Below are 25,965 nucleotides of genomic sequence, written 5' to 3'. Positions count from 1 at the left end.
TTCCCCATTTGGGGAAGGGAACGTGACCTGGATGAAGTTGGGCTTTTGGTTCTTCTGGAAGGTGCCTCTGGCTGGGTGGGACTGGACCCAGGGACAGAAGGCTGTGAAGACTCATGGTCTGAGCCCTGGCTCTGCCCTCTGAGTGGAGGGTGCCCACTGGCTCATGATAGGGTCGATTGGTGTGTGAGGAAAGCCGGACTCCTTTGGTATGAGGATGATGTGTGTTCTTTTTTTTTTTTTTTTTAATTTTTTGCCCTGGGGCCATGAACAGTTTGCACAATTCCAAGTTTGCTGCTAGGGTGATCTTATTTAGAACAGTAAACTCTCATACAGGCCATTTAGCAGTGTGTTAAACTGAGAGCAATCATATGACCCTGTCCATTACTCAATCTGGGAGTATTGTTAATTCACCAGATGCCTGGTACTATCTGGTGGCCCTGAGAAATACAAGAGAGGCTGCAGGTTCAGGCTCTGTTTTGGAGGAATGGTCAGTCCGGTGTGGGAAGACATCTGCCCGTGAAACCATGAAAGAACTTGGTGAAAGGGCATGCATCCTGCTCTGGCCCGTATGGCACAGGCAGAAATGCTGGTGATGGGAGTGGTTAGGGAAGGCATCCTGGGAAAAGGGAGAGCTGAGGTGGGCTGATAGAGGAGGGAGGCTGTTCCAGGGAGAAAGGAACAATGATGAGGCCCCAGGATGGGAACACCCAATGGCCTACTTGGAGGATGTCATAGACATGGGTCTAATGGGGAGGGGAGGAAATGCTGGTGACACTGGGCAGGACCAGATGGTATAGGGCTTGACATGCCTTCATGAATGGTCCACAAAGAATCAGGATAGCAAGTATCCCTGATCTATGCAAGTAAAATTAGTTTTCTGCCAGTTTATGACTCATTACGTGGAAAAGAATATACAGGTTTTTCAACAAGTTGGAAGTTGTATTCAAGATTAACACAGACACTGGGTAGATTACAAGAAATTCACATGGGGGATACTCCTGTATCTCAGTGAGAGAGAGAGAGATTCCATCTTCTTCAGACGACTGCAGCTGAGGTTCATGAGACCGTGATGGGGTCACACCCTAAGCTTCGGGTAGACTGTCACCAGGATATGTTCCCCATGTCCACTTGTTTTTCCCTGGAGTTGCTTCTCACGTAGGGAGATCCAGGTACCACGCCCAGGGTGAGGAGCAGCTGGGGTATATTTATTTAACAAAGGTTAATTTAATTATTTGTTCCAAGCAAGCAGAGGATACGTGCTTGTTCTGAACGTCAAGAACAACCAGTATTTATGTGGCGTTGCCACTTTGCAGCACACTTGACGGTACTGCCTCATCTGAGCCTCACAAAGGTTCTGTCAGGCAGTGCAATTTTACAGATGAGGGAATCGAGGCTCGAAGAGCTTCAATATTCCGTTCGAGATTGCTCAGCAAGTAGAGCCGATGTTCATACTGACTTTCCACTGCGTACCGCTGCATGTCTGATTATGGAGCAGGCCTCTGGGTCTGCTCCTACCTCCTGCTCATTCATCCTGGGGAAGAAGAGAGCTGTGCAGTCTCACCAGGTCTAGCTGTGGGAACTCTGTTCCGAATGGTCACTGTTTTGCTGTGCTGCCTTTCATGGAATGTATGGTATCAGACTGGTGATTTTGACTGGGCAGGAAATTGGTTATGGTTCTGCCCTCAAAGAGGAAGGCTCACGTGTGATCTGCCACCAGGGGCCAGCCTCTGGAAAGATACAGGAAGGCAGCATCTGACTGACTTAGGTTGGGTTCTCTACAAGCAGAGCCGGAGACAAGGATTCAGGCACATGTGATGTAGCAAAAGAGAGCTTTAGGGAAAGCATGTACGGGAGGGAGAGAAGCAGGGTCAGGAAGGAGGAGCTAAGCAAAGGTGTATCAGAGCAAGTCTCTTTTTGATTGGGTGCCCAGCGGGAAAAAATGGGGTTGAGCAGGGCATCAGTCACAGTTACTACCCTGCCGTGAGCATCAGCGCTGTGAAGATAGCCAAAGGTAATTTTCACCTGACCTGGCAGTAATTTTCATTGCATTTTAAGAGTATCGATATTAAAATAGAAATCGATGGTGTCAAAGTCTGTCTTCACTGAAATAACTATGTGCTTTTTAAAACTGTAATTTTATTCTTAATAGGTAATACAGTTCCATGGCCCTAAATGCAAAAGTATCAAAAAGTATGCTGTGAAAAATCTCCATCACACCTCTGTCCCAGGCAGCCTGGCTCCTCCTCCGCTGACAACCAATATTATCCAGATTTTGGGTTACTTTCCGATGACAGTCTATATACACCAACAGTGGTGCAGTTTAGATTTCAAAGTGTTGGTCAGTCCGATTGCAGTATAGTAAGACACCACCCACTTGGTCCTTAAGAATCAGCAGAACTGGGTCTGTTCCAGAATCGGTTGAGCTGAGGTGTATCTTTTATTTGGAGAGAGAGCAGTTCATCAAGTCAGTTCTCAGTGAAATGTTCAAAAGACATAAAGCCTTTATAAACACTTCCAAACTCCTTAGAGTTACTATATAAAAAATTGATATAAGAATTGAAAATTATTATTTCCTCATTAAAGCAAATCACCTATAAAGAGCTTGAGATGCTGTGTTACAGCCCTTGAAATTCCCAAATATTTTAAATAATATAAACTTCCACGAAATTCACTCATTCAAATCACTGCATTTATCACCTAATGTTGTTTGCATATCATTTGATGACTTGCTGAAATGTGTATTGTTTCCAAAGTCTACTGCAGTGTTAGCACCTTGTGAGTTCTCACTGTGGTTTCCTTTTATGAATTGACTTTCCGATTAATGTGTAATCTGGACATAGTTTCCTCGACATAGGAGTGGGTCAGTGATGGCGTAGGCTCCATTGTTGGTGAGCTCCCTGTTGGAGGAGGTGTTGAAAGAGCAGCGGGGTCATCTGTCAGCAAAGTCACGAAGAAGTCTATCCTCCGTGACAGGCAGGTTTAGAAGACTTTCAAGTTGCTCTCCTAGCTGAGTCTGGTCTCTGTGGCTTCGTTATCCTTATTTCCTTAGAGGCCATTTACCTTGTGTGAAATGCAGGCTATCGGGCTCACACTGCACACTTACCTTCTGAATTTTGTTCCACAGGTTTTATGCCTATAAATGTCCACAGGGAACTTACTTTGTGATCTCATAGGCCTGGCATGTATGTTTTCCTTTTTCCTGCTCTCTGTCGTGTTTACACTCTCTTGGGTCACAAGAAAATCCACCAACTTCTAGCTGACCTGTTCAAGCCTCAAGACAGGTTTTGGTGACACCCCCACAAAGCAATGAAAAAAAAAAATCTCATTTCCGTCCAAGAAATAGAACCATTATCTTGATTGAAATAATATCTTTCCTCAACCTGCAACCAGATAAAGCATCAAATTGGTGGAGTTTCCTTATCACTACACAGAGTTAGCAGGACCAAGAATAATGGCCTGTCAGCAACTGCTGGGGGTGGGGGGTGGTGTTCTGTGAGGCAGGGGCCACAGCTCCCAGACTGATGTGGGTTACATGATGTCTGGTGTAAAGTCTGGTATTATTATAGTAACAGAGAAGGTACTGTGGTGCCTAGAACTGGGAAAGCAATAAATGCAACTGCTACTATGATTATGGTGGTGGTGTTTCATTAGGTAACATCTAACGCATATAGCTTCCCTGGTAGCTCAGATGGTAAAGAGTCTGCCTGCAATGCAGGAGACTCAGGTTAGATCCCTGGGTGGGGAAGACCCCCTGGAGAAGGAAATGGCAATCCACCCCAGTATTCTTGCCTGGAAAATCCCATGGATGGAGAAGCCTGGCGGGCTTGGCAGGCTACAGTCCACGGGGGTCGCGAAGAGTCCCACATGACTGAGCGACTAACACTTTCACTTCCACTAACGCATATGGGCAATGGTAGGAGTGACTGAAAGCTGCAGATTATTTAGGATGTCAACTTTGGGGATATGACTGTTCTAGAACGCTGTGTTCACTGACCTGAGAGTCCCAGGACTGCAGTCAGAGTAACGAGGTGACTGGATCTTAGTTTGGGGTGAGCAAGCAGAGGTCAGCAAACCAACATCTTTAGGAAGAAAAATGGAAGAGGTGTGGAAAAGGAGGCAGGGCATCTGGGTTCCAGCCCAGACCATCACTTGTCACCATGCAGCTGGGGCTTTGGGGATCTGGGCTGCCTACCGTTCCAGCAGGGCTACATGTAGGTGTCAAGGCGATGTGTGTGCAAAGCCCAGGGCGCGACCTGTTCTTGGTGTCCCTGTTCCCCGTTCACCAAGAGGTGCAGCTCTGCTGTCTCCCAGGCATTTTTGAGGGCTTATTCTGTGACAGGTGTATTCCAACATTTTTCATGTGTTAACTCACTTAACCCTCCCAGCACTCTTACACATTAGAGACTGCCTTTTACAGGTGAGGAGAAGCAGAGAGGTTCAATAACTTGCCCAGGGCCACACAGTCAGTCAGTGATGGAACAGGGACTTAAAGCCAAGCAGTCTGGTTGGAGCTCTTGAAACCTTAAAATCAGACTAAATAATACAGTTCAAACCTGTGAGGCTTTCCAGTTCAGTTCAGTTCAGTCACTCAGTCGTGTCCGACTCTTTGCGACCCCATGAATCGCAGCACGCCAGGCCTCCCTGTCCATCACCATCTCCTGGAGTTCACTCAGACTCACGTCCATCGAGTCCGTGATGCCATCCAGCCATCTCATCCTCGGTTGTCCCCTTCTCCTCCTGCCCCCAATCCCTCCCAGCATCAGAGTTTTTTCCAATGAGTCAACTCTTCTCATGAGGTGGCCAAAGTACTGGAGTTTCAGCTTTAGCATTATTCCTTCCAAAGAAATCCCAAGGTTGATCTCCTTCAGAATGGACTGGTTGGATCTCCTTGCAGTCCAAGGGACTCTCAAGAGTCTTCTCCAACACCACAGTTCAAAAGCATCAATTCTTCGGCACTCAGCCTTCTTCACAGTCCAACTCTCACATCCATACATGACCACAGGAAAAACCATAGCCTTGACTAGACGGACCTTAGTCGGCAAAGTAATGTCTCTGCTTTTGAATATGCTATCTAGGTTGGTCATAACTTTTCTTCTTTACCAAACCTTAAACAACTAGAATCTTGTGATAGGGAGCAATAATAAGAATAGTGCTGATGACGACATCTTTGTGATATCCCAGGAGGCATAGAGGTGGTTCTTGTGCAGAAGTGGGACACAATGGACTTCTAGCCACCGTTCCTGATCTTGGGCACCCGGTAGCTCACATCCTCTTTTGGCTTGGGATCCAGCCAAGCTGTCCCCAGCTGCAAGCGCACAGTAGAGCACCAGCGTGTGAGAGACCTTCCCCATTGACTTGTTCCCAGTCTGGTCCATTCCCCCCATCTTCCTGCAGTGCCCTCCCAGGCCCTGGGGGCTGTGCTGTCTGCCAAGACTTCCCCAGAGGAGAGGACCATCCCCCACCCCACTCCTGCTTCACTTCCTCTCCCCTCAGGCACATCGTAAGTGAAATGAAAGCCTGTATCTTCAGAATCTTATTTTCAAGAGGAGTGCTGGCCTGCCGGTGAGCGTTCCTGATTACCATGGTAATCACCAGCTGAATGGAGTGATTTTATAATACATTTCCATCAGAAATATGAACAGGTGTGCAAGGGAAATCAACATTTATCAACAAGATAGGTCTTGGGAGATTAATAGTGAATTTAGGATGGCTCAAGGAAACAAAAGGAAGAAAGAAAGAATTCATATGTTTGCTTGCAGTCAAGATCCTTCCAGCCTTATCTCTGATCATTTCCCACCTCATCTCACTCCCACCCCCACCTATGAGCTTTGCACTCACAGTTCTTGTACTTTCCTCTCCTCTCTCCTTTCCAGTCCTTAACCACCTGTCAAAGCCCAGCTCCTCCAGGAAGCCTTCTTTGGTTCACTCAGCCTTCAGGAATCTCTGCTTTCTCTGTCCCTTAGCAGCCCCTCACTGGGTCTGTGTAGCCTCCCTCACTCCCCAGTCAGCTGGGAGGACCCCCAAGGAGACTATACTCATCCGTGTTGCAACCCAGGTCAACAGGCACAGACCCTGCTGAGCCAACTCTTATCAGCTGAGGGCTCTGGTTCCACCCATGGTTCTCAAGGATAATGAGCCTCCACTGAGCTAAGAACCTCATTGTCTTCCTCAGGGACCGAATGAAAACACCACCACCACCACCGCCACCACCACCACCACCAGAGGTATCAACCTCAGTGACTCTAGGGCTTGGAGTGCTGAAATCCAGACTTGTGTGTTCCTGAGAGATTAAAGGAATTCCTTGGCATTGTGGTCCTTCTTCCAGAGATGAAGGTTACAGTGGGGAATCCAAGGAAGCTTGCAAAGCGGTTCTGAGCTCTGAGCCTCGGGGTCCCTGAATCATCACTTTCCTCCCTCCCGTACAGAAATCAGTTCCCGTTCTGGATCTGGGAAACCACACCCCTGCAACCAGGAGGGGCCTTCCTGCTTTGCTGAGGCCACCCTGGGCTCCAAGGAGGCATAGAGGGGAGGATCAGGGTGGAGGCGGGGGCGGGGGGGGGGGGGCCCTCTAGTGCTGGATGGGGCTGAGGAAAAGGCAGCCTTGCCCGTCTGTCTGGCCCTGGACCTTCGTCCTGGGCCCGCAAGTGTCTCAGACCCAGCATGTCAGCGTTTGTCATTGGTATGAGCAGGGGACCAGAGGGACTTGACAGAGGCCTTGGCATGAAAGGCCTTCCTCACTTTCAAGCAGGACAATGCATCAGAGGAGTCACCAGGCCCACTCTGATGGCGTGAGAGGCATTAGCTAATATTTTGATTTTAATAGAATGAATAATAAAGAGCTCGCCTGTCTCTTGGAACTAATTTTGAAGAACGGGTTCTGCCACACGTTCCCCTGGTTGAATCAGGCTCCGAAAGAATGGATAACAAAAGATTTAACCAGAAAGAAAAAGCATTCCTCCACCAACTTTTCTCTCTTTTAATTCCCTTCTTGTCATGCGCCTCAGTTAACAGTAACTTATGAAAAGATGAAATAGAGTTGGAACAGGAGGCCCTGAGCCTCAGAAGAGGGCTCGGGCGGCAGCCCTTGCTTTTTGTTCTGCGGCATGAATGCCTTCGCGGTGGGTCCCCTCACTGAGCCGGGTGCATGGGCCTGGAGGGCAGACATGTACGACAGTCTCCCGGTGGGGCGGCGGCAGGGGGGGTGCCTGGCCTCCCTCCACAGGTGTCTGCTGGAGGCAGGGGCTGGCGGGAAGCAGGAGGAGGTCTCAAAGTGAGCGATTTGAAGGGAGTTGAGTCTGAAGGCCTGTGCAGGATGTCGGGGACCCCCAGGCCCCAGTGCGGTGCCCCGGGGCTTTTGACACTGCGATTGAAGGGGCCGGGGGCGCAAGGGTGCTGAAAGCAAAGGCAGTCAGGGTGCTGTGGAGGGGACCACCTCCCAGGCCGTGACCCGAGGGGTCCCTGAAGACAGAGAGACAAGGCATTAAACACCCAACCTCCCTCTCTCCCTCCCTGCAGGCTCTTCTGGGGCCTCCATTGGCTGCAGGCTGTAGGGGCACAGCCTCTGGGCAGAGCCAAGCGCCAGGGGCAGAGTGAGCCCAGAGGGGCAACTAGGGAGAGCAGCATAGTGCCTCTGCCCTCATGACATCCTGGGGGCAGGGGGGTGGCCCAGCACCCTTGTCAGGGTCTAGAGTCTTGGAGTCGATTTCAGGGCCTCCAGGGAAGTCCCCAGCCTCTTCTCCAGGGACCACCATTCTTTTCACCAAACGTATTGTCGCCGCGGTTCCACTGGAGAGGGGCGCTGGGGCCATGCTGAATGCACACTGGAATGCCCCGTCTGATGCCTCACTGGAAGGAGCTCTGGCAAGAGAGCCGCCAGGAGTGGGCCCTGAAGGAGACGCTAGCTGAAGAAAAGTGGGGGTCAGGGCCAGAGCAAAGGGCACAGAGGCTCAGCCCGCCAAAGCCTAGCCTGGGACAGTGCCTGTCTGGGGTCACAGTCCTGCGAGAGGCTCCACTGCCCCCACCATGGCTGTCGGAGCCACAGGCAGCTCTCAGCTCTGCTCCCCACAGAGCTCAGGGTGATCCTGCCCTTCCCACAGCCGGCCAGCTTAATCTGAGAGCGAAGCCGGGCCTGCACAGTGTTTCACTTGTCCAGCAGCCCGTGAGGTGGGAGCACAGACGGAGATGTGAGGCTCTTGCTCAAGGCCACACTGAACCCAGATGCTTGATTTCTGAGCTGCCCCCTGGTCTGGCTGCCTGCCCGGGGTCTTCTGGCAGAGGAGGGTCTGCACCTGCAGAGAAGGGAACATCATTCAAGTGTTGGAACTTCCAATTAAAATTGTTCTATTAGGAAATAATTTCAAGTTAAAGAGAAACTGCAAAAAATAAAAAGAAGACCCTTACATCTTTGTATTCTAGACCCACCGATTCTTACAATCTTACCCCGTTCCCTTTATAATCTTTGCTCTCTCACTGTGTCACTTGTATCTCTCTCTCTCTCACACACACACACACATTTGGTCTGAACCACTTGAGGGTGTTACCCCTAAATACTTCAGGATGTGTTTTCTAAGGATAGGCGTTTTCTCTAGCATAATCATAGCATGGCTGATCCGTGCATGTAACATGAATGCATACTTTTGTCTAATTACTAGTCTACCTGTTGTGTTCTGATTTTATCAGTTAAGCTCATGATGCTCTTTACGGCACGTCCTTGTCCACTGAGGATCCTGTCTAGGGTTGGATGTTGCTTTGTTATGTCTCTTTGGCCTCCTTTAACCTGGAACATTTGTGCAGCCTCTCTTTGTCTATTAGGACTTTGAGATGTGTAAAGAATACCAATGCTCCCTTACTTTCCATTAAATGTTCCTCATTTTGGGTTTGTCTGATGTCTCCTTGTCGTTAGACTCAGGTTATACATTCTTAAGAGATGCCTGCTTGCACTACCTTGGGCTCTTCTCAGGCAATCACACCAGGAATCACTCACTGGTCCCCACTGGTGATGTTAATTTTGAACTGCCAGTCAAGGTATTGCCAATTTCTCCACTATATGAGGGTCATTGTTTTTTTCTCCCTTAAAACTAGCATGCAGTCTATAGGAAGACTGCAATGATGCAAGTCCCTACTCTTCATGGATGTAGTATCCATTGATGACTCATGCCCGATCCCATGGTTAACACGACAGTTGCTGCAAATCAATGCTTTTCCAGCTTCAACGTTAATTCCATGTTTACCAGTTGGCCCTTGGCTTTCTACTGTAACAGTAGATTTATTTGTGCTGCAAACAGTATACATTTACTATTGTAAGCAATAAAATGTATTTATTTGTCTGTCTGGTGAAGTTCTGTTTTTCCAAGACTTTATCAATATTATTTTTCACTGTACTCAGTTATTTTGGGGATTAAGCTGCTGCCCCAGAGTTGACCAGTAGAGGAGCCCCTGTAAGTTGACTCCCATAATATTTTTATATGTCACCAGTCCTGTTATGGAACACTTTCTTGCTCTCTGGCATAACAAGAGGTTCCAGGCTCATCTTGTACCTGCCTGGTCCTAGCCCTGCAATCAATCATTTCTCTAAGAAGCCTTGCTTCCTTTTAGTGGAGAATGGTATTAGAGACCAAGATCTGGGCTCTGAGTGTGCTCACGGCTACTGATGTCTTTGCTTCTTGGCCCTTTTAAGGGATAGAACTAGAAAATATAAATATGCATAAACACATAAACATAACTTTCATAATACATGTATACACATGTGCACATAGACATGCATATACATTTACATATTCACATGTGAGACATTATGAGCCCACACCAGTACTTCCAAATCCAATCTACTTCCACAGGGTTGCTTTTTGTCTTACCCCATTCCATATTTATATGTTTTTCTTCCATAGTGAAAACTCAGGTTCCCCAAACCATCAACACATTCACTCAGTCACTTAATTCTGTGTTAAGTGTAAAATAGCATCAGAATTGTTTCACCTACACTGCTACAGTCAACAAATTTAGTTCCCTTACTCCAACCCTTCTCTGCTGTTAGATTTTATTTATTTTTTTCAGTTTTCTTTCAGTTTTAAGGATTTTCCCTTCCCATTCTTATTGATTTAATTTAAAAAAAATAGGTTGAATACTAACATACTTTTTAAAGTCAGAACTACACAAAAAGGTATACTAGAAAAACACTTTCTCCTGTGTTCCTTCTACCCCATCTCCCCCTGGTAGGAAGTCAGCTTAGTTGTTTGATATTTATACTTCTATTGCCTTCTATGAAAATAAGCACTTTTTATGTGTTTTGAAATTTTCCCTTCTTTTTTACACAAAAAAATACTATGTCATATATGCTTTTTAAACACTTTGCTTTATGTATTCAGTCTCCTGGAAAACACTACATACCATTCATAGAGGTCTTCCTCATTCTTTTTATAGCTGCATAGTACTCCGTGTGCATGCTATAGTTTATCCAACCACTGTCCTATGTATGACCATAAAATGGTTATAAATAATGCTGCAAAGCTTGTGTGTGTGTGTTGGAAGTGTATCTTCAGGGTAAATTTATTAGAATGAATAATTGAAGAGTAAATGTGTATGGAGTTTTGTAAGATATTTCCAGGTACCCTTTCATGGGGTTGTGCCAATTTGCATTCCTACCTGTTTCCTCATAACCTTGCTAAAGAAGGTACTGTCAAGTTTTGAAACTTTTGCCAGTGTCATGAGTATGAATGGTATCTTAGTGTAGTTTTAATCTGCATTTATCTTTTTATGTGTGAAGCTGAATATTTATATATTTAAGGACATTATTTCTATTCCTTTTGTAAGTAGTATGTTCTTTTGCCCATTTTCCTATTGCCCACTTTTCTACTGGGATTTTGGTCCTTTGTGCCTCAATTCATAACAGCTTTTTAAAAAACCTAATAGTGATATTAAATCTTATCTATGATATATGTAGCAAATATTTTCTCCCCATTTATATTTGATTTTACTTATGGTGTTTGCCATATAATTAAAAATTTTTTATATAGTAAAATTCATCAACCTCTTACAGCCTCTGGATTTTCAGTCATAGTTGGAAAGCATTTTCCTACATCCATGTGGAAATATCATTTTTGATGGCTATATAATATTTACATGCAAAGATAAACCATCATTTTTATATAGATTCTAAGATGAATTGGAGTTTGTAAGCAGATGGGGCAGAGGGAAGAAGAATGCAGAGGGGGGAGTAGCTTGAAGGTTGGAGGTTTGAAAGCCTTGCACCTTATTGGTTTCAGGATGAGGGCAGAGGAAGAGTGATCCCTGCCTTGCACTCATGCAAGGAATCATGTCTGGCCCCCATGACACGCTCCAGTGTCAAGACACACAAAAGAGGGCTATGGGAATTTCAGAGGACTGACAAGTATCCTTTGGGCTGGACACAGAGACACTGGGACAAGGCTGGGAACAGGATGAGGCAAACACATTTGGCAAGTTTAAGGAGGTCTCATTCTCAGAGTTGTGCAAGTGCAGGGCTGGCACCTGGAAGTGAGGGTCTCCTTAAATTTTGTTCCCTGAGCATCTCACCTGCCTCCCCTGGTCCTTGCCCTTCTTTAAGGGAGGAACAAGACATGAACTGGGCCTGAGTAAAAGTAGAAATAAATGCATGGGGCCAGGGAAGTACTGCCAGCCTTGGCTGAGCCAGTAGGAGAACCATGCTCTGTCTATCAGCTGTTGCTGTTGTTCAGTTGCATTCAACTCTTTGGGACCCCATGAACTGCAGCATGCCAGGCTTCCCTGTCTTTCACGTTCTCCCAGAGTTTGTTCAGACTCATGTCCATTGAGTTGATGATGCTATCCAACCATCTCATCCTCTGTGCCCCTTTTTCCTCCTGTCCTCAATCTTTCCCAGCATCACGGTCTTTTCCAATAAATTGACTCTTTACATTGGGTGGCCAAAGTGTTAGAGCTTCAGCTTTAGCATCAGTCTTTCCAATGAATGTTCAGGGTTGATTTCCTTTAGGATTGACTGATTTGATCTCCTTGCTGTCCAAAGGACTCTCTAGAGTCCTCCAGCACCACAGTTCTAAAGCATCAGTTCTTCGGTGCTCAGCCTTCTGTCCATCAGCTATGCTGTGCTGTGCTTAGTTGCTCAGTCGTGTCTGACTCTTTGTGACCCCATGGACTGTAGCCCACCAGGCACCTCTGTCCATGAGGATTCTACAGGCAAGAATACTAGAGTGGGTTGCCATGCCCTCCTCCAGGGGTTCTTTGCAACCCAGAGATCGAACCCAGATTTCCTACATTGCACGTGAATTCTTCACCATTTGAGCCACCAGGGAAGCCCAAGAACACTGGAGTGAATTGCCTAGCCTTTCTCCAAGGGATCTTCCTGACCCAGGAATTGAACTCAGAATCTCCTGCATTGCTGGCAGATTCTTTATCAGCTGAGCTACCAGGAAAGTGTTCTAGCCAAATCAGAAAGTGGCATGGTGCTGGGAAGGTGGTATGGGAGAAGTCTGGATTTCATTCTGGTGTTGGAAAGCCACTGCAGGACTTTAAGAAATTCAAGAAATTCTGCCAAATTGGGGGAAATGGGGCTAAAAATCATCTCATCCCAGAGCTGATGTGAAGATTGTATAAGACAATCAAAGTAAACACTTGCTGTTGGCACGGGCCTGGCATGGAGTGGAAACTCAGTAAATATGAGTTTCCTGTGTTTGGAGGGCATCTACTGATTTTCTTTATCAGGTTTCGAGTCTAATGCCCTTGACACCATGGGACTGTTCAAATCTCAACGTGGAGGTAGGAAATTACAACAAACAAACCTGAAAGGAAATTAACTGTTCGCCTACCTCTGGAAGAGGGAGATGGGATTATTCTAGGCATCTTCAAGGGATCTGTTTTACAGAAATGGAAAGTGAGGCCCAGCAAGGGTCTCACAGTGTATTAATGGCCCACAGTGGGTGAATGTATTCCCACAGATCCCCTCAAGACAGACACGGATGCTCACTCCCCCTCTGCCCTCAGCCCACCCTCCCCCAGCCCTGGAAAGCGCAGGAGCTGTGTGCCAGAGGCTCTCCCAAGAGACTTGCCAAGTGTTTCCTCCCTGAACCGTGCTGACCGGAAGGGAGGAAAAGCTAGGAGACGGAAGACAGGGCTGGGGGACAGCAGGCAGCTCCGCTGCCCTCCCCACCTCCAGGCCCCAGCCCTGGGGGGAGGGCTGGCTGAAGGACCCCAGGCCTGTCACTACTCCCCTCCTCTTCCCGTCAGCAGAGGCCCAAAGAAGCCTGTTCCCTCGGCCCCGTGTGTCCTGTCAATCAAGTGTGTGGGAAAAATAATAAGTCTGCAGCCCCATGGCTGGAACTCGTCCTTCAGAGCTCGCTTATCTGCTCTCCCCGGGGCTCCCACTGATTGAGGCCAGGAGGTTGGCTGAATCTCCCAGACCACATTTGAAGAGGGAGGGCAGGCGGATGCCGGCCCCACTCCCAATTCTGCAGCAGCAGGGCTCTCCCCTCCAGCCCTGTCAGTGCTCAAGCTCTCCTGAGAGATCTAAACCCTCCCAGAGCGGAGGCCCGCCAGCCCTTCCTCCTGCTCCACCAGGCTTGTGGAAATTGGCCACCCTCTGACCTGCCTCGTGGTGCTTAAGCGAAGCGCCCACCTCAGTCTCATCTTCCCACCAGGGGGCTGCCTCAAGTCCATCTTGAATTCTTTAGCCTCTGTCCCTGGCCCTGGCCCGAGGCCCATCTGTCCTTAATGGCCCAACCCAGTGCCACCTCGTCCCAGGTGCCTTTCTCCACTCTGGTCAGAACGCACATTGCCCCTCTGCCCACAGCCTGCGCATGGAGTTTTCAACGTCTTGGGCAGGATTTGGCATGTCTGTCTTTTATTGGAGGTGGTCGTGAAGGGACGGTCTGGCCCTTTCAGTACAAACTGCCTAAGAGCTAGGGCTATTTCTCAATCAGCTTTGAATCCCTCCTAGTGCTAAGCATAGAGCGTCAGTGTTGATCGAACCTCAGATATGCAAGAAAAAAGACTACAGTCTTTAAAGACAGGAGGAATTAACCTTGAAATATGGCTGGACGTTTGCTGAATGGCTTTGGGAAAACCACTTAACTGTCTGAGCTTCTACTTTCCCATCCGTTCAATGGACAATCACATGTGCCCACTGACCGCGTGGGCAGAGTGCCCAGCACAGAACCTGGTCCCAGTAGGCACACATCCCCTCACTCATAGATGCTTACTGTGCGTCTACTGTGTGCCACGCTGCAGGGCAGCCAGAGGGCGACAGCAAAGACTTGAGTGCACTTGTGCAAGAAGTTGAGAGTGCACTCTGGCCGGCCTGTGCTGGGGCTGGTGGGCCAGTAAGCACTCCCACTGTGGGGACAGTGGTTTTTTCCTAGGCCTTTCCAACCAAACAACTGCTGAGATCAGCTATCAGATGGATGATTTCTAGGGTATTTCTGACAAAGAAGAGGGCCTGGCCTAGCGAGGAAGTGACGGCTGAGAGGGAGAACATGAACAAACATCGCTCAGTCATGTCCAACTCTTTGTGAGTCCATGGAGTTTTCCAGGCCAGAATACTGGAGTGAGTAGCCTTTCCCTTCTCCAGGGGATCTTCCCAACCCAGGGATCGAACCCAGGTCTCCTGCATTGCAGGCGGATTCTTTACCAGCTGAGCCACCAGGGAAACCCAGGAAGGGAGGGCTGAGAGGGAGAGGGGAATTCAAAAAGAAACAAGAGATCTGAGTTCCTGACCTCACAGAGCTGGTGCCCTGTCACACCCAGCGCTCTTCAGGATGGGGAGAGATGGCCAAAGCAGGCCTGGGTTCCTCCTTTGGGGAAACCAGGAGTCAGCCAGCCTGGGGTAGGAGCCCCGGAGAATGGCTTTGTCCTGCTCCAGGCCTGGGAGCTCTGTAGGCAGAGGGCTGCAGGTACAGGCAGGGCTGAGGGAGAGCAAGTGAGACCCCAGGCTGTCTTCAACTGCTGCCACAGGAGCTTCAGGACCTAAGCCCAGGAAGGTCGGGCCGCCAACCCCAGGTACTAAGACTCCACTCCCAGTTGAGCACGGGCTGTGTGCCGAGCCCATTGCGCATTCCCTGAGGGATTAGGAAGTGAAGAGTACCCACCCTGATGGGAGGCGGGCGATCTTCCAGAGGGAAAGTACCACACCCATCTCCCAAAAGAGATGCTTTGGGATCAACCACAATGGGCCTCTGCAGCCACGGGCACGCAAGTCTCCAGTCACCCATCTGTGCAGAGAGGCTGGGCACAGAGGGCTGGGGTGAGCCCAGGAAAGGCTCTGGGGGAGGCACCCGTGGAGTCAGGCCTGCAAGGATCCCGTAGACATTTGCCCTTACTTACTGCACTGAGGTGGCCATCTCCGAACATCTGAGGATCAGCAGGAAGAACACCCCCCTTCCTCAAACCAATAGCCAAACCACAGGAACCTGAGCGCATCTGAAAATGCTCATCTCTGAGGCTGCCTGCTGGTTTGGTGTGCTCTCCTAGCAGGAGAATATTTCTCTTTCCTACTGAGCCTCTCTGCCTCCCCTCAGCCCCACATTTCTCATGTAGATAGACCACAAGGCCCCAGCTCTCATCCCAGGCTGCCTGTCCCTCTCTAGAGAGGCTGCCAGGCCCACCTATGTGCAGTAAGGCTCTCTCTCCATTGATGGGCCCCGGTGCCCCTGTGCAATAGGAAGACTACATCGCAGGCAGTCAGGGTGGAGGGGGGCTGTTCTGGCATCCGCCTGGTAAGGCAGTGCCTTGTTCCCCTCCTTGCTGAGGGTACAGGGGAGGCAGCTAGGCACTGAGGAAGCCCACCACTCCATGTGCGGGCAGAGACAGCACCTTGATGGCTGACCTCCACTTTCATGGGTTTTTCTGGGGGAAGGTTGCCTTTGGGATGAGCAGAGTTTAAATGGGGCTTTCATTGAATCGAGAATGGAATGACATTTTAATTGCATATCTGACAAGTTAAGAGAAAAGAGGGATGGGGGAGTAGACGGAGCCAGGGAAACACAGAGTCCTTCCCTCCAGTCTCCCTCATAACTGGGAGAACAGACAATTTGAAAGTGAAAGTGGGCATTATTATAATTGTTAGAGGAAACAGGTATAAAATGAGACTTTCCTGGGGAACATGAGACTTCAGGGGCCACTATAATTGGCTATATGCTCTCTCCTCCGTTTTTCCCGTGATAAGAAAGAAAGAAAGGCTCCTTGACCCTCTCTGGGTAATTAATGGGTTGTATAGCCCTGAGGATATCGCCTCACCTTTTTGGCCCTTGGCTTCCTCATCCATAAATTTTATTCATTTGTTCTGCACATGTTATCTTGTGCCCTCCACATGCAAGGCAAAATGCCAGCTGCTGGAACTTCAAAAGGGACCGTGACAGGGCCCCGGCACTAGTCCAGCTTTCTCAGAACTCTGGGGTCCCTGCCCTCTCCAGAGACACCACTCCAGCCCACGGAATCGTCCAGTCTGGTTTGGGAGAGCCAAAGGAGTTCTCTTCAGCCTCACTGGTGAGTGGTACAGGTAATGGCCAGGAAAGGAGCCTGGGAGGCGAAAACATTGCGCTCATTTTGTGAAAGAGGAACCTGAGACTCCAAGAAACAGATTGGTGCCATCGGCAGTCCACAGGCAGGAGGTGGAGCAATTGAGATTCAAACCCAAAGCCGCCTGGCCGGCAACTCCTCACTCTTCCTTTGCGCTTCCCCTTTCTATCGTCTGCCCCTTGCTTGCCTCCCGCTCCCAGCCCTCACGCAGCTGTCTGGCCAGCAGACTCTGTGGCACAGATGGGCCCCCATGGAGACAGGGCAAGAGCCCCATAGCAGCTGTCACACACACCAAGGGCTGCTAAGGGGGTCTTAGCTCAGCCACTTTCCTTCCGTCCTCTCAAATTCCACAGCTGGGAAGCAGACCCACTGACACCTTTGTTTCAAATCTTCTACAGTGGAGAGGGTGGTGAAGAAGGGTGCGATAAATACTATGATAAATATAATGGAACAGCTTGGAGAAAGAGGAAGGTCTAAGAAGCTATTTTTATGCCTGATGCCAAAGACACAAGACCCCGTTCCTTATGCAACTTCTACTAAAATATCAGCTAGAAAACTTTCCTAGATGGAGAAATGATTTGTCCAAGGTCTCACAGGACAGATGACTGAACCTCAGGTCTTCTCTCTCAATCCAGTGCCCTTCCTCTAAAATATCTGCCCCTCTTTTCTTCATAAGCACCTACCAGCTGGTTTTTATATTTAAAAAATCATCAGTGAGATCGGACCGTGTAAATAATTTTAGTGAACATTTATACTTCATGGTTTTCCTTATTGGTTCAGAGGAATTCTTTGTATATTTTCGGTTCACGCCGTGTCTGTGATACATAATAATGCAAGTGCTTTTCACTTAGATTATTGACTTTTAACTTGTACGTGGTATCTTTATCGTAGAAAAGTTCAACCTTTAATCTCATCTATCATGTTTTTCCCCATTATGGTTTGTGTCATGTTTAGGAAAATCTGCACACTGACCATGTGTTTGTCAAAAACAAATTGGCTGGAGCTTCAGGATCAGAGGGCCTCCCTTGTGGCTCAGCTGGTAAAGAATCCGCCTGCAACACGGGAGATCTGGGTTTGATCCCTGGGTTGCAAAGATCCCCTGTAGAAGGGAACGACGACCCACTCCATTATTCTTGCCTAGAGAATTCCATGGACTGTATAGTTCATGGGGTTGCAAAGAGTCGGACACAACTGAGTGACTTTCACTTTTACTTTTCAGGATCAGAAAGCTTTGGTGCAGAAATCCAGAAAGTAAACATTTTCCGAGGGCTTCTTTGTAGGAGGCCTTTGACCAGGAGGCCCTGGACCTACTCAGCCATTATCTTGGACACCTGACCCAGCACCCAGCTCCTGTGCCAGGCTCTGCCTGTTTCCCACAGACTGAGGTCTGGCTTATAAGCTCAGTGAATAAAATATTGACCGGGACAACCCCAGGAGTGTGTTTTCCTGGTCACCGAAGCCAAATCAAGACATAGGGGCTTGTTTTCCCTTTCTGTGGCCCTGTCCTTCTCCCCCATCTCTTCCCTATACTCTGAAAGGGATCTGAAAATCTACCAAAACTGTTTTATGTGGGTGGGGACCTTTATTTGACTGTTGCTGCTTTTGTGGGAAACTTTTCACAGAGCCGAACACAGAAAATTATCTTTTCAAACATACCATTCAGTGTAATTTTATAAGATCTGCAGTAATTGTTCTAGCATCTTCTCCAAGAAACCTTGAAATCCAGTGATTGCTGTGTCATAAAAGAAGCAAGAAGCTTGGGTAACCAGAAAGAGACTATTAATCCTGTTGGGGCTCATCCTTACTAATTCATTGTTTCTGGCAAGGTGGGGAGAAAGATTGTTTTGAAAAGCTTCTTGGAAGGACTGAGAGTCCATTGGTGTGTGTATACACACACACACACACACACACACATGCACACACATACCCGGCAATGCAGTGGCCTGCATTTAACATTTCCAGACAGGTAACCCAAGCACTTGGGGCTTCCCAGGTGGCACTAGTGGTAAAGAATCTGCCTGGTAATGCAAGAAACATAGGAGACATGTGTTCAGTCTCTGGGTTGGGAGGATGCCCTGGAGGAAGACAGGGCAACACACTCCAGTATTCTTGCCTGGAGACTCCCATGGACAGAGGAGTCTGGCATGCTACAGTCCATGGAGTCTCAAAGAGTTGGATACAACTGAAGTGACTCAGCATGCATGCACAACCCAAGCATTCAGATCTGCGCTGAATCTTGCTGCCTTTGGTGTTCCTGTATCATAGGAACACATGCTCTTTGTTGGCAGAACTAAGTAAGGGTCCACTCCGAAAAGAAGAGGCAAGAAATGAAGGCCCTGGTAAGGGAGCAGCTGGCAGGGGAAGGAGCCGGGCCAGAGGCTCAGAATAGCTGGTCTTGGCGCCAAAGGGTGAAAAGGGCAGAGGAAATGGGTAGGCTGGGGCCCGTGGGAGGGGCGGCCTGGGCTGGGAGGGGACGCAAGGGTGGTGTGCCGCCGTGGCCTAGAGATCACTGGTCCATGGGAAGTTTTCAAAGTAGAGATTCAGGCGTGGGTGGGAGGCCTGGGAGGGTGGAGGAAGGGTCTGGACTTTGCCTCCGGCCAAGGAGGGACCGGACGCAGCACTACCTCCGGATGGCCATTGTGTGGGGAGCTGCGCTCACAGCTCTGGTGGAAGGGTGGGATGGGGTTCAGCAGGGCCGGCAGCAGGGGGTGGGAGGGCCAGGGCTGAGCCGAGACCGGATCCTCCTGCTGATGGTGGAACGGGCTGTCCGTGGACGGGGCTGGGCAGCAGGGACACAGCGTGAAGAGCTTCCTCCCGTTCAGTGAGGACAGCCCCGCTGAGGCTCCGCCTTGCTTGGTTTTCAGAGGATGCCCAGGGTCAGTGACCGCGATGCCTGAGCCCGAGAGGGTCTGTTGCAGCATAGACGGTAGATTCCAGGGCCACTTCAGCAGAACCATCACCAGGTGCTTTTAAAGCACCAACCAGGCACCCTCTGAACTCTTCAGAAAAGAAGCAACCAAGTGAAATGCAATAAGCAAATGCAGAAAAGATAAAGTCAGAGCCTTTGCACTGTGGTTTGTTTTTTTTTTAAACTTCCAGTCCAGGTGGATTTATTAATCTCTTTATGTATTTTTTTTTTCCTTTTGCACTGTGGTTTTGATTTGCATTTCCCTGATGATTAGTGATGCTGAGCATCTTTTCAGTCTGGGAGCCAGTTAGAATCCCAGAATCTCGGGACCGCGAGGAGATTTTTCAAAGGGCTTGTATCCCACTCTCCCACCCTTGCTGCCTCTGACTGAACGTGGAAGTGACAAGGAGCTCCTTGTCACCTTGCCCACTGAGGTCCTGCCTTTCACCTCTGAGCGGCCCTGAGTGCTAGAAGGAGGCTGAGCCATCCACTGGGAGTCAGAAACAGGCTCCAGCTCCACCGAGGGCCACCGATCCTCATCTCCAGAGTGGTCAGCACCGCCCCTGCCTTGTCTGCCTCGCAGGGCTGTGGTAGCAACGTCCCACACTCAGGGCCCTGGGTGTGCTCGCAAAGAGCTTGACTTGCTCACCTGCCTCCCCAAGCTGCAGTGGGAGCATGAAGTGAAACAAGCATGTGAACACTTCTTCATCCTTGACTCTGTTTCCTCCAGCGAGCTCTGATGTTATCTGCACAGAGCTCTGCAAGGGAGCTGTTAGGGTATTTGTCTTCTTTCTTCTTTTTTTCAAATTGAAGTATAATTGACCTATAATATTATATTAATTTCAGGTATACAACCCAGTGATTCGATATTTTTATATACTATGAAATGATCACAAAAGTCTTACCATCTGTCACCATACAAAGTTGTTACAGTCTCATTGACAGTATTCCCTATGCACTACATTATATCCCTGTGACTTACACATTTTATAACTGGAAGTTTATGCCTCTACATTTTCCTCACCTGTTTCACTCATCTCCTCCACCCTGCTCCCCTCTAGAAACCACCTGTTTTCTTCTGGAACTGTAAGTTTGTTTCTGTTTGGTTTGTTTGCTTTTAGATTCCATGTGTAAGTGAAATTATACGGTATTTGTCTTTGTTTGACTTATTTCCCTTTCACCTAATACCCTCTAGGTCCATTGATGTTGCTGCAAATGGCAAGATGTTTTTTTTCCTTTTATGGTTGAACAATATTCCATGGTATATATCTATACCACATCTTCTTTATTCATTTATCTTTTTTGATGGACTCAGGTTTCTTTCATACTTTGGCTTTTGTAAATAGTGCTGCAGTGAACACTGGGTGCATATATCTTTTTGAATTAGTGTTCTCATTTTCTTCATATAAATACCCAGAAGTGGAATTGCTAAATCAAACAGTAGTTCCGGTTTTACCTTTCTCAATGGCGCTCCATACAGTTTCCCACAGTGGCAGCACCTACTTGCGTTCCCGCCAACAGTGCACGAGCGTTCCCTCTCTCTACATTCTTATCAACATGAGGATGTTACTTCTTGTTGTTTTGATGACAGCCATTCTGACAAGTGTGAGAGGCTATTTCAGTTCCCTGATGATCAGTGATGTTGAGCATCTTTTCACGAGCCTGTTGGCCATCTGGATGTCTTCTTTGGAAAACTGTCTCTTCAGGTCTTCTGTTCCTTTTTAAATTGGATTTGTCTTTTTTGGATAATGAGTTGTTAAGACTGTTTCACTTTGTAGGGGAATAAACTCAGGTGCAGAGAAGTTGAGTGATCCAGCCTATGATGGTGAAGCAGAGACGGAAAGTCTGATACTGCAGCCCCGCATGCTTCCCACCCAGTGCCTTGCCTCTCCCAAGGGAGACCAAGAGACAAAACCAATCAGAGGGGTTGCAATGCAATTGCATTAAACTCTTCCCCCCATGACAACTGAAGGAAACATCACAGCTACTCTTTCCTGAGCACCTGCCACAGGCCAGGCAGTTGATCTCACCAGCGCATCCCAGAAACACCCTCCCAACAGAGGGGGCAGTGCACACTGTGATTCCTAAAGAACCACAAACATGGCTCCCGGAAAGCTAGAAATGCCCTGGAAGTTGCCTGTTTTATCTTTTAAAAGCAATGCAAGTTTTTCATTCTCCTCCATAATCATCTCTATTTTTTTTAATATAAAAAGGACTCATTTCCCCCCAAAGAGTTGAGTAGAATTGAGTGTCAGGAAGATCTGCCACGTCCTGTGCTGTGTCTCTGCATAGCTCTGCCACATGCCCAGGTTACAAGTCACAGACACGCCTCGCTCTGGTCCTGAGGACAGCCCGCAGGCAGTGGGCACTGTTGCATCCACTTTACGGATGAAGCGCTGGGGCTCAGGATGGTTGAGCCGTCTGTCATAGATTGGCTAGAAGGTGGCAGCCCCAGGACTCTAGTGCAGAGTGCTTTCCACTGTGCGTGCACCCTGAAAGACAGTGCCCCCGCAGTGTGGTACATCATGTGATGTAGATTGAAAAGGACCTAGTGGAGCTGGAGAGGAACCACTGGGGAGCGGGAAGGCTTTGGGGGGAGCTGGGGTGCTAGCTGCACGAGTAATGCCCCAAGTAGGAAGGCGATTGCCCAGCTGGTACCACAGGGAGGGGCAGATAGTGGGGAGGAGGTGAAGAGTCTGTGGGCCCCAAATTGGTGGGAGGGGGCTAGTGAATTCTGGCTGGGCCACCACTTTTCTCCCCAGGGGTGCAGCACTCCCTAGAGTCCATACAAGGCCCACCTTGGCCCTCTTGTGCCAAGGCAGTGCTGCCCAGGCCCCCAGAGGCCTCAGGCCCCGCCCCCCTTGCCACCTTTCCCTTCTAGAGAGTCCGTTTTCTGCCCCCCGGCACCACCCCAGCCGAAAACATTGCTTCTTTGGTCCCCTCAGTAGCACTCAGGACCCAACGAGGTCTTTCTTGAACTTCAGTAGCTGGGGATGCTGAGCCTCCAAGGCCTGGCCCTCCTCAAGATGATATCCTCACCCTCAAGCTGTCACGTGTCCACAACCTCCTGGTGACGGAGAGGCCAAGTCCTTGTGTCCTTTTGGCCGGTGAGAGATTGAGGGCCAAAAAAGTTGACGGGTCAGGCTTACTGTTGAAGAGAACTGGCTTTGCAGGCAAAGGACAAATGTATGGTTTCACTTGTATGAATATCTAGAACAGGCAAATTCGTAAAGACAGAAAGTAGACTGGAGGTGAGCAGGGATTAGCGAGACGGGGTGAGGGCTGGAGGGGCTGGGATTGGGAAGCTGTTGCTTCATAGTTACAGAACTTTCGTTGGGGCTGATGGAAAAAATTTCAAAATAGCAGTGATGGTGGCACAACATCATGAGTATAACCAGTGCCCCTGAGTCATGCCCTCGAATGCTTAAAGTGCCAACTTTCATTTTATATATATTTTATCACAACTTTAAAAATAAGTATCCTCATCTAGAAAATGCAGTGAGGGAGCATCAGCCCACCAATATGAGGAAGATGTGGTCTGTGGGGGTGCCAGCAAGGTGTGCCATAGACCTGACTTTGAATCCAAGCCCCACCAGCTATGAGCTCTGTGTCCTTGGGCCAGCTTCTTGCCTCCCTTCACCTAAGTTTCCTCACCTGTCAGATGAGGTGATTGTGAGGATTAGATGGAAAGGCAAGGCGTATGAGTGCCTGGCACGGAGCAGTATCAATCTCTGTGAAGAGTAGCTGTCACGGTTATGAGGATTGTGTTCATTGTTATTACTAAGCAGCTCAGGGTCACAGTCAGGGAGGGGATTTGTGTCTGCTGGTATCCAGGGCTCTATTTTGAGTATAGTCTTGAGGGTAGTGAGAGGCATGCGGAAGCGGGGAGAGGGCTGCAGTGGGGGTGGGGGTTTGGAAAGCCTGTTGTGCAACAGGGGTAGGGCGTTGTCTCCTACGGCGTCCCAACAGGTTAAGGCAAGGGTAGAACAGGTCTTGATGAGGCTATGGGGTAAGGGTTCGATCCCTGAAGGGCTAGGTCCCCACTCTGCCCTGCTTTTCTCCCAAGGCCACAGAACGTGGGCTACTCCGTCCCTGGACACCGAGCGTCTTCTCTGCAGGACAGGCTAATCTGGCGTGGTAGCCCCCAGTATAGGAGTAACTGGAATCATGGGTGATTTTTTGCCCTGGACAAATCTGTTCAGAGCTGGGAGCCTACAGGATACAGGGTGCTCATCCTCTGAACCACTCTGTGACCTTGCACCAGAACCTTCCCCCTGTGGATCTGCAAAATGTCCTCTGTGAAATGAAGGTTGGTGAGGAGTAGCCCTTCCACCAGGGACACTGGGATTTGTTTGTAGTCAAATCAGAAGGGTGATGCCATCACCTGATTAGCAACAGGGTTTATGGAACTGTTTTAAGATTTATTTAGAAGCAACAGAGCTCCACTTAGTTTTTTATGCTCCATGTAAAGTTTTGGACTAGTGCCTAGCACATAGTAGGTGTTTAATAAATGTTCTGAGTTTCTTCTGTATACAGAGCTTGGCTGAGCTTCCTGAAAGATCCAGAGAGGATCACAGCCCATTCTCTGCATTCGAGGGGCTTCTCATCCTTTACTTAGTCATACAAGGTAGCCCCTCATGAAAGAATAGGCAACCTGAAAGTGCATCTTCCAAGGGCATGGATGTAAGTGCTGGGGGGTCTGGGGTGGGGGTGGTCAGGAAAGGAGGCAGAGGAAGGGGCAAGGAGGACAAGAAGGATGGGGCGAGTGCTTGACTTGGACCATAAGTCGGCAGAGAGAAAGAGAGAGGGCCATTCTAGCTGGTGACCATATGTGTGTGTGCCCGTGTGCATCTGTGTTTGCCTAAAAAGCAAGAAGACGACTCACCCCACAATGGAAGGTGTGGGCCTTCGGCTCCCTTAGGCAGCATCTTACTTTGTGGTCACTCGTGTGGCCCATGGCAGTGAGCAGGCATTGCCTGCCTTGAGCACGAGGAGCAAGCCCTTGTGCATAACCCAGGGTGTAATTAATTTAATTATTTCAAAAGCCCCTTTGGTATTTCACAGGGGTCATGCCCCTGAGTGTGGGCTTGAATACAACTACAGCAGGTTTCAATAAAATCAATTAATGTAATTTGATTTGGTTTTATGTACTTGGAGCTGGTGCCTCTTGAACTCAGTAAGAAAATTATTGTAGAATAAAAATGCATATTAGTCCTCAAGCCCAGTGTCCTTGGACTCTCTTCAGGGAGCCTGCAGTGCTGATCACAAAAGCAAATCCCTGCCCCAACCTTGCAGGAGCCCCTGCCCACTGCCCCACCAGTCACTTCCAGCCTTGGACAGTGTTGATGGGGGCCGCGTGGGCCCTTTAGACAACTTCCTCACTTTGGGAAACAGTTTCTTACCTGGTCGTGAAGCGAAAGCATTTCCATTTTGCTTTCATGAAAGAAACTCAGAGAAGTTTTGATTGACCTTGGTTACCAGCTCACTGGGATCTTTTCTTGTTGCTGTGAACTATTAATAAATTCATTGGAGATACTATGCTACAGTGGGTTGAACCTCAGCTCTGCCCCCAAAGAAACACATGAAACTTGGACAAGTCCCTTGACTTCTCTGGGCTTTTGTTTCTTGATCTGTAAGTGAGAGGGCTGGAGGCCTGCTCACAAGGCTCCTTCTAGCTCCATGAGTCATATTCCGTTAAACTGCTGACCTTCCAGCATCAGGGAGCCTGTCCCAGGGTGGAATCCCACCTCATTCCTGCTCCACTAAGGAAGGCTCCGAGCCCGCCCATGGAATGGTTGATGGGGCTAAGCCCTGCACCTCCAAGGAGAAGCGGTTCTCCCCCACATTCCTACAGATCAGAGCAAGTATGGCTTTCATGAAGGGTGGAGCGTTGCAGCTGAGGAGGCCTAGAAAGCATCCAGCCCACCCTGTTGTTTTACAGATGAGGGAACCCGGTTCCAGTCTCACAGCCATAGCTGTGGGTAGCAATGATGTTCTGCTTCATTGACAGCCATTTGAAAGGGTGGAGATTGTGCTCAGGCCTCCTTTTCCAACTGCCCTTAAAATTCCTCTTTTTCCTATAAGGGCCTCCGCTAGTGAAGCAAATGCTGACACCCGTCCTGGAGCAACTGCATACCCCTCAAGCCCCCGTGACTGCTGCCTTGATCCTGGTGGGAGAACGCTGGGGTGGGGGAGTCGCTGGGGGAGGAGGGGGAGCTGTTCAGAAGCACCTTCACCCATGCCTGGGATTCCACCCTTAGCAGTTTATTTGTTCTCATGGATGCTAGGGGCATGCCCCCTCTCCCACAACACTTCTTCCTGACCTTGGAATTGACTCTGGGCTTGGATCCCATTGAGTTAGTGGTATTTTTTTTTCACGTGTAAGTCTTATCTCCCCAGAGGTCCCACATGGCCGAAACTGAGTCTGTCCTTTCCATCCCTCTGACCTTCTCCATGCCTCTCATTCACTGAGAGGCATCTGTTTTGCTCTGAGAACTGCCCTAGACACTCTCCTGACATTACCTCATTCATTTCCT

The 25,965-nt window shown here is 48.8% G+C and overlaps 1 protein-coding gene across 1 annotated transcript in view; it reads left to right on the top strand.

Annotated features, from left to right (window-relative positions):
- ZBTB7C (zinc finger and BTB domain containing 7C) overlaps positions 1-25,965 on the top strand; it is a 382,426-nt gene that overhangs the window by 224,276 nt on the left and 132,185 nt on the right. The window lies entirely within an intron of this gene.

The sequence above is a fragment of the Ovis aries genome, chromosome 23, assembly GCF_016772045.2.
Source record: "Ovis aries strain OAR_USU_Benz2616 breed Rambouillet chromosome 23, ARS-UI_Ramb_v3.0, whole genome shotgun sequence".
In the NCBI taxonomy this organism is placed as follows: Eukaryota; Metazoa; Chordata; class Mammalia; order Artiodactyla; family Bovidae; genus Ovis; species Ovis aries.
Note: the sequence above shows the minus strand (reverse complement) of the source record. Positions and strands in the feature narration are given on the sequence as shown.